The 9159-nt window shown below is 43.5% G+C and overlaps 1 protein-coding gene across 1 annotated transcript in view; it reads left to right on the top strand.

Moving 5' to 3' along the window:
• Positions 1-388: 388 nt before the first annotated feature.
• LOC139757081 (uncharacterized) overlaps positions 389-9159 on the top strand; it is a 51130-nt gene continuing 42359 nt past the window's right edge. Inside the window, exon 1 of the mRNA XM_071677134.1 lies at positions 389-514. The gene's annotated coding sequence lies outside the window, so the exon portion shown is untranslated. The remainder of the gene's footprint in view (positions 515-9159) is intronic.

The raw sequence follows: 9159 nt of genomic DNA, 5'->3' as shown, positions 1-9159 counted from the left end.
TCAGTAGAATTGACAAGTGGTAATAACTGCCCAAGCAGCGTTTCAAAACTCTATTATCAAATGTTTTGTTCAAATATCATCCTTCAAAACAAACAATAATATTTTGGTGATATGAAATGATTGTCTTTTGGAGAAACTGAATTTATGAGTCATAGCAATAAACAAAAGTTAACGATAACTTTTATTTCTTAAACGCTACAGCAACAACTGTGAGGGTCAAACTGGGTTTCGCAACACCACCGGCCATATAGTAAGGCAACGGAAGTAAACGTCCATCATTCACTAATCTGGATGTAGTAGCCTGGTAGTGTTGAGCACAGCGTGGTGTGAGGAGCCTCGACAACCGTCAACAGCTAACCAATTTGGTACTGATTCATGGTGGGGCATGGGACAGAGGACGACACCTTACACTCACTGATCTGGCTTTGTGACAAGAGCAGTGAGAAGGATGGAGGTGTCCATATGATTCGCTGGCAACCCTTGGTGGACTACCAACGTCCGAGGAGGATACAAGGTATAGATACGAGTCGTCTTTGTTCTTATATGAGGAAGTTATTCAACCAAGAAACAACATACGTTTTTCTCAGAACTTAGCGTATTACCGAATACAATATGTGTGATGTGTACTGTATCAGTTGTCCCATAATCTAGTGATCTCTTCTCCGTTAGATATAATTAAATCTGATCACTATTATTGCCTGAGTGACTTCATGCTTCCAACAGGCCACTCTGCACAGTGTAATTGATGATAAATGCTTTGACGGTATCAGTGTATGGGAGAGTTGCGTAGGTGAACAGATGGCCAAGATGAATCTCTATCACATGCGGGACAGTGTGTTTGGGGCATTTGTAGCTCCAGCTAGATGTAGGTCTACTCAAGGAGGAATCTATGCAGGACGAACTTGATTCCCTCACAGGTCAGGTACCGGGAGAACTAGGAGAGGCATTCTCCTTAACTAGAGCTGATGTAGATGATCAGCCAGTCCCTTGAGGACCATTATACTCAAAGGATCGCACCTTCAGGATTAAAGATAGACACACCACTCGCTCAGCAATACTGACACTAAACGGAAATCTACAAAAAGACATTAAATTTTCGGATTAACGGTAAACATTACCACGATTCAAATTCTGACAACTGTAGGTATCAAGATCATCCATCATTGGAATCATCAAATCCTAATAAGAAAAATACAGATGTTTTGTAACGTGACGACACAATGGGTACATGGAGGGTGTTTAGTTTTCCTTTCTTAGGCTACAGTTGCTTACATAATTGGCGGGGAGTGTGGCGGCGCGCGCCCTGTGACAGGGTAATTTCCCAGACGCCAAGTGTGAGACAGGCGGCGCGTGGTGCTGCCCGGCCGCTCATTATGCTCCCGCAGATATCGACTCCGCTAATAGACCTTTATTAACTATTGGCATCCATGTATTGCCCACGTAGTAAATAATGGGTGACTCTCTCTCTCTCTCTCTCTCTCTCTCTCTCTCTCTCTCTCTCTCTCTCTCTCTCTCTCTCTCTCTCTCTCTCTCTTCATCTACCCACCTCCATTAGTTCTCCATTTCTCTCCATCTTTTATTCTCTCTCTCTCTCTCTCTCTCTCTCTCTCTCTCTCTCTCTCTCTCTCTCTCTCTCTCTCTCTCTCTCTCTCTCTGGCAGCATAAATTGTTCCTATTTTCGTCGCTCACGGTCCATCAAGGCACTAGATATATAAAGGAACTTTATATGATGTAAATTGGCAATACAGAACTAATTAAGTGAGAGATACGAATGCAGGCCGTGCTAGCGACCCCATCATCCCCCCATCCCAGGGTGTGCCAGGGACCACTCCATCCCATCCCAGGGTGTGCCAGGGACCACTCCATCCCATCCCAGGGTGTGCCAGGGACCACTCCATCCCATCCCAGGGTGTGCCAGGGACCACTCCATCCCATCCCAGGGTGTGCCAGGGACCACTCCATCCCATCCCAGGGTGTGCCAGGGACCACTCCATCCCATCCCAGGGTGTGCCAGGGACCACTCCATCCCATCCCAGGGTGTGCCAGGGACCACTCCATCCCATCCCAGGGTGTGCCAGGGACCACTCCATCCCATCCCAGGGTGTGCCAGGGACCACCATTTTCCTGCCAGAATGTGGCAAGAACCCTTCCTCCTACCTCCCTCTCCCAGCCGGGATGTGGCATGGATCACCTCCCCTGCCACCCCGTGCCAGGCATGGATCACCTCCCCTGCCACCCCGTGCCAGACATCTAGCTCGCCTTCCCTCCCCAGGCCGTGCAAGGGGCCGCCACCTCCCCTCACGAGTCCTTCCCGTTTTGTTAGAGAGAAAAATATGCCTTCCTGCCCGTGTTATTCACGTCGTCACCACTAGACCAGTCACACTGGTATTCATGTGAGTCAAAATGTTCGATTTCCGGACTGAGTTGTGTGTGTGTGTGTGTGTGTGTGTGTGTGTATGTGTGTGTGTGTGTGTGTGTGTGTGTGTGTGTGTGTGTGTATGTGTGCGTGTGATCGTCTATTTCTTTCGTAAAGGGAGGGAGTTATACAATAGAGGGACCTCATCCCTTATACTTTTTCTATTATCATAAAACATTTTAAGACCCTGTATAATGGCCGAATTCACTGTTGCATAACTCAGTTTATTCCAGTCTTCCTCTACTCGTGTGCTACAGAAGTATTTCTTCGTATCTTTTTTAACAAGTTTCTTACTCAATTTCATGTTATGGCCACTGGTTGATCTATCCTTGCATCTTTCGAAGAACTGTTCACTGTTAACGTTATCAAATTAGTCTATAAATTTGAAAGTTTTGATCAAATCAACCCTTATTCTTCTCCCCCAAGGTGGACGAATCCACAGCCACTTGTCTCTTTCTGTAACTTATTTCTCTCAATTGTGGTACCATTTTTGTTGCCCTTGTCTGGACTTCCCTCATTAGTTCTCTGAACTTCAAATGTGGTGACCAAACCTGAGAGGTGTCCCACTTCCAGCTCAATTATTTTCCTGAGGTGGGACTCTGGCGATCGGTTAGGGACAATGTCTATTCCCAACTCTCTCACACACAGATTCCTGCAACTTATTTCCGACTAAAAAGTATTTACATCGAGGCCTTCTTTTATTGTGTTCCATCCTCGAACTAAACATTTACTCGGGTTGGATTTAATCATCCAACAGTCAAATCAACTTTGGAGATTGTATGGCTCCCCTTGTATGTGGATGCAATCCGCCTTGCTTTTTATCACTCTTCTGACTTTGGCATCATCTGCAAACATATAATAGGCTCCCAGGATTCCACCCATGGCACGTCGTTCATACTAGAGCAAGGAAAGCAGTGTGCCCAGAACAGGACCCTGTAGCATGCCACTGTTGTAACTATAGGACTTTATTCCACCAACTACTAGTGATATTAGTGAGGAAAAGGGGAACAGTAGGCAAATCCTGTCGTACCTGAAACAATACTTTGGCAGGTTTAATGGCTAAAGGTCATCATTTCAGAATTCATACCATAATCAACCACACAAAATACAGAATTAGATAATAAACTTATATCCCCTTTGCCTTTTTGCCTTAACATTATAAAAACATCCTGTGATTGATAAACATATTAATCATGTTATCTTATATGAATAATAATAATGATTTTTGACAAGATGCTTCTTTTCTTCAGATCAATGTATCCATCATGACGTAGGGAAACTGTAGGTCGACTGGAAGTTGTTGTGTTTAATGTTTATAGACGTATATAAATTGACACAAGTTAGGCATGTATTTCAAAGTCAGTATCTTGATTTATTACTTCTTTTTCTTATATTGAAAAAAGGATGACCAGGACATGAAAGTGAGATCTTTCTCGAGCATAACTTTTTGAAATATGAAATATCCAAATGCACACATTTTTAGAGAGGTTACCCATAAAACGTTTTCTCTAATGCATGTATAAAAGAAAATGTAATTATTTTAAGCTATAACTATAGTAATTGACGTTTTGCTAAAACTGCTAAAATTAAACATTATTTTTGTCTAGATTCTAGCTAACAATATGCAAATACAGCTGTAAAGATATTTAGGAACGTTAACATTAAAACGTCACTTGATTGCGGTTATAAAATTGGCAAGTTTTCCAATATTCTGAAATATGACAGTTTAACACGTATTTTGCACAGAAATACTAGTGATTTCAATTACATTTGCTACCCATATCATCCGTATATATTGCAACTCAGTACTAGCTTTGATAAAACTTTGATTCATACATGAGTTGCCATATTAACTTCATGTAAAGATGCGGGTCCCAGGGTCGGAAATAGGAGGAAACCAATAGCGTAAAAATCTTTCGTCAGCTACGCAATGATTCTCGGACGTAGTGGGAGGGAGGACAAAGTAAGGCCGTGAAACCTGAGCTCTGTCCTCTCGCACCAAGTTCGAGATTAGGTATGTTGGATGCTGCAGACAGCCTGGCGGAAGAAGATGCCACAGAATAAAGAAGGTAGAGTCAGGCGACACCAATAACTATAAGAGAGACAAGAAAAAAGCTGTGGGGATCGTGGTGCCTGGAGAAGATAATAGAGCGATAACAAAGAGGATGAGAACAATGTACAATGTGCAGGTCAGGTTTATATAATGGAAGGGAAGAACAGACTAATTTGATGATACAGATAAAGTAAAGGAATCGAAGATGAGATGAGAATATAAACTGTTTTGGTGATCTAGAGAAAGCACAAGACGTACCAGCATCGGAGATAAACAACTAGTGTTTATGCAGAAGTGAAGTACCAGAAAGAGAACGTCAGGGGGTAAGAAGACTATGAGGGTACAGGGTGTGGATAATGAATCCAGAGGAGTGAACAGGGAAAACAGTTTGAGGTATTATGTCAAGAAAGATGTTTGGGAAAAATTATATATATATATATATATATATATATATATATATATATATATATATATATATATATATATATATATATATATATAACGTATCTCCTGCGTTTCTTGGAAGGCAATTAAGAGGAGCAGGAGTTAAGAATCCTCCCCTCCTGTAATCTTTTCTGGAGAGGAGGGATAATAGAAGCAAGCGAGGAATACTCCTCAAAGATGCAGTTATCTGTACCTGGCGCTACCTCACTGAGGCGGGAGAAGACGAGCAAGAATATAAGAAAAGAGCTACTGCAGCTTCAAGGCCGTAGTAGCAGGGAGAGGAAGGAATCCCTGAAGCGAGAAGTTTTTTTACGAGATCAGGTTCCCTGACGAATGATGAGTGTTGAGACTCACCTTGCCATCGAGTGATGAGTGTCATGTTGGGTACAACCCATGACTAGGGTTGTATTCTCTGGCAAATTTTAGTATTAACCTTTAATCATAATGATATTCCTCTTGTGAGGAAGAGCAACGGCACACGAGAAATTCTCGACTGATTCTCTACGACTGACAATGGACTGTCTCCCAGGGTCATCCGGCCCACACCGCAGCCTCTCTCCCGCCCCTCGCGGAGACCCCTTGTGTATATTGAAGCGGGTTCAGTACGTTCACAGTCTTAGAGGAATGTAATATATTTCTTCCCTCAGGAATATACATCATTTGCCGATCTGCAAGTGGTGGATGGAGTGGCTGTGTATGTGACTCGAGCGTCGTAAAATGTCAAATGGCCACACTAACGTTGCACCATTTCCTAATTGCTGAAGACGCGTTGATAAAACTGATGCGTCAGTCTGCACGAAAACAGCTGCATGATATGACGATAGTCACCCCATCAGCCTGGTCTTTAATGTTTCCATGTTGATATTATGCTCTTAATTTGGATCGCATGAGGTAATAATAAAGTTTATTTTCCAACAAAGGTGACATAAGAAAGACAGACAGACAGAAGTGTATCTAACTTGATACAAGTAATATTTCTTGCTGCTGTATTTAGAAAACCTGAAAATTACATGAAGTACAGGACAATAAACTGTTCGATCGTCAACTGAACTCTAGTACCAGTTAATGTAGCTACTGTTCCCTGACGTATAAGAATCCTGGTATGAGTGCGATAGAGGAGCCAACGAACACGTGCCTTGTAAGCCAAGTACCCATTTTATCAACCAATCCCTAGGGGTGGTTCATCAGCTGAGTTGACGGTGAACCAGGATTCGAACCTTTAAGCTCGATCCTGGGCAGCCCGTGAATGCGTCACGGTCAGGAACGATATAACCGTTACACCATGGCTTCGAAGCTTCGATCATCTTAGGCGCTTTCATACACACAGGCACTCCCTCCATTACATGACCCCCAACCCTTGCATGCTTCTCCTCTCCCAAGTCCTCACTCCCACGCTGCTCTCCCCTACCCTACCCTTTCTCCTTTTAGTGCATAGAGAGGGGCAAAGTCTCATCAGGGACTTAGTGGGAACCTGGCGGATAAAAGCAGACCTACCGTGGTGGGAGGAGTCGGTCAAGTTTAACTACCGCCACAGACAACTTCAATTCACCCATTAAGGCCGTATCATGCTTCAGCCAGTCCTCCTCAGGAGCCACCAACATTACCACCCTCACGACCAGTTCCCTTAACGTTATCTGAAATCTAGAGTCATAGGTCGGAGCTGGTAAACATACCAGCGGATCTCTGCGCTTCCCACCGCATTGACGAATCACTGAAAATTGAGCGAAAAGATTTCAAGTTGTTTATCATCATACATTTCAGGGTTAAGAACCCCTCCTCGGACCAGCAACAGAGGAAACTATGGACAAGCGACCACGAGGGATCATGCCAAATGTTTCCCAGTATTTACTTCCGGTCCTTAAACTAAAGAAACGATGTGGATTTATGTAAAGAGGTGATGGTAAGCTTTGGAACTGCACCTGTGTGGCTAGTGAATAGGAAGGCGGCCACTAGGCAGGTGAGTGTTGTAGCTACGACAACACCAAGATTCCTTACCTAACACCTGTTGCGTCGCCCTCATGAAACAAGTAAAGACCGTCGTCAGCTTAGGAGCGCGAGGGAGACCTCATACATAACCTTCCTCAGCAACGGAAATCGTAAGCAAAAGTAGAATAGAATATTCATACATTATGCTTAACATAATTTTGAATTGTGAACGAAGACTGATTGTAGTTTATGGGTTTTGCCTTTAGTATAGCGTTATTACAGATCACTTTGATGAGTATCAAGATATTTCAATCCATTGAGCACGATGGTACGACCTTTGGGTGTGAAGGCGTGCCCCTTGACCTTACTCTTAAGGGACGGGTCAAAGGCGAGGCCTTCACACCCAAGTGTCGTACTGTCATGCTTAGAATGAAGTGGTTGCAAAATGTATTCAGCTAAATGCTACAACTCTACTCGCCTTAGTAATAACATATGGTAAATTGTCACTTCTTAAGATGCTGTACCATCACACAGAGGTATCCGGATAGGTCCGTGTGATTACTGGTTGTGTGCAGTGTTAATGTTTTTGTGGATTACGGAGAAAGAATTATCTTACCCCGTCTCCAAGGGCGGCCTTGAGGGAGGACAAACCAGGCGACTGCCAGGGGCCCAGAATTTGTATAATTAAAACAGTATAATTGTAGTGTCGTGGGAAGGACAAAGTGGAACTGAAATCGGAAATTGCTTGCAAGTAAGTCACCAAAAGAAGCCTTCGAGTGGGGACCCTTATGACTCCCTTGTGAGGATACTTAACAACACTATGGCCATCATCATCTTCGTTTTCATTGCTCTAGGATGGCTTAGATCCATACAACTTATCATTTCACACATCCTCAACTCACCGTGCCAACGTTTCCATTCACACCATCTCTCTACACGAAATGTTGAAATTGCGTTCGATCCCAGACCATTCTCTCAGCATCTTCCTCCTGCGTATACCAGTAGTCCGCCCCACCACGCTAGCCAGACAATAAGTGTGGCAACTTCCAGTCCGTTCCACTGTGCTATCACTCCACCTCACTCTTATACCTAGAAGCATTGATCAGCCATAGCTATACCATACACACACTCACATCTATTTCAGACCACTCATTCATATATATATATATATATATATATATATATATATATATATATATATATATATATATATATATATATACATACCGCAGCTTATGCCGTGTACCCATTTATCGATCCAGCCCAAGGGGGAGGAGCATGTGGGTTGGTTGTGAGCCGCCGGCTGGGCTGCCCCATCTGGTACTGGACGCTCCACACATGACCAAAATCCACCTTCATATCCCCTCCATTCTGGCTCGTCAGGTGTGGTTGAGTCGGCACCCAGGGCCTGACCACGTCTACCTCCTCACCTCCTCACCTCCTCTCGCCACCAGCTAACAAGCTGTGGTTGAGTCGGCACTGCCTTCGCTTCTGAACTCATTTACATAATTCAGAAATAACAGTCGTTCTCTGACTGATCCCCTTGAGTCTCCGCTTGTTATTTTAGCCCAGGCTGAATGAGCACGTCTGTCTTGTTCCCTGAGTAATATTAGTGTCAATATGCCCTCCCTTGTCTTCCTCGTCTATGATTTTGATAGTTCGAGGACATCTTCCCTTCCCTGCCGCCTATTTCCTTAAATTGTGGCACCATTCTTAACATTCTCCATAGGACCTACTACATTAATTCTGCGTTTACCATGTGATGTGATCAAGCAGTTTGACGTATGTTAAGCAAATCCTCTTGGACATCTTCTAGTCCAAGTTCTGGAGGATTATTCTGACACAAAAGATATAGTTTGCTGCTCTCATGACCCTCGTAAAGTTAAGCTCTCTTAAGAACTGAGCCATAATGTCACCCAGAGGAAGCTTCCACGGACTGGGTCTTGTAATTTTTCTCAGTACGATAGTCAGTCTTTGTTTCCTTTCATCCTTTCCCTTCGTTTCTCTGCACTTCTTCAGAACTGAAACTAAGCAGTAATTTATCAGGTCGCCTCTTTATGTTGTCTGGGTCTCATTACAAGTTGTCCCACTTCCTGGTGCCTTGTGCTTTATTCGTAATATTCTTCAGCTGTCAGCACATTCACGTAGGATTCAAGTCCATCTGACTAGTCGTTTACTACGATTAGAAATACCAGTGGTTCCAACAGTAAACCCTGGAGAACCTCACTCGTTATTTTTGTCAAATTTGAAAAACCACCCCTGACTAACTCTCATTGTTCTTTTCCAATCAGTCCATCCCATAAGTTATCCACCTAACACC

Source organism: Panulirus ornatus, chromosome 24, assembly GCF_036320965.1.
Source record: "Panulirus ornatus isolate Po-2019 chromosome 24, ASM3632096v1, whole genome shotgun sequence".
NCBI classification, from domain to species: domain Eukaryota; kingdom Metazoa; phylum Arthropoda; class Malacostraca; order Decapoda; family Palinuridae; genus Panulirus; species Panulirus ornatus.
The sequence above is the reverse complement of the archived record's forward strand: the minus strand, read 5'-3'. Positions and strand labels throughout refer to the sequence as shown.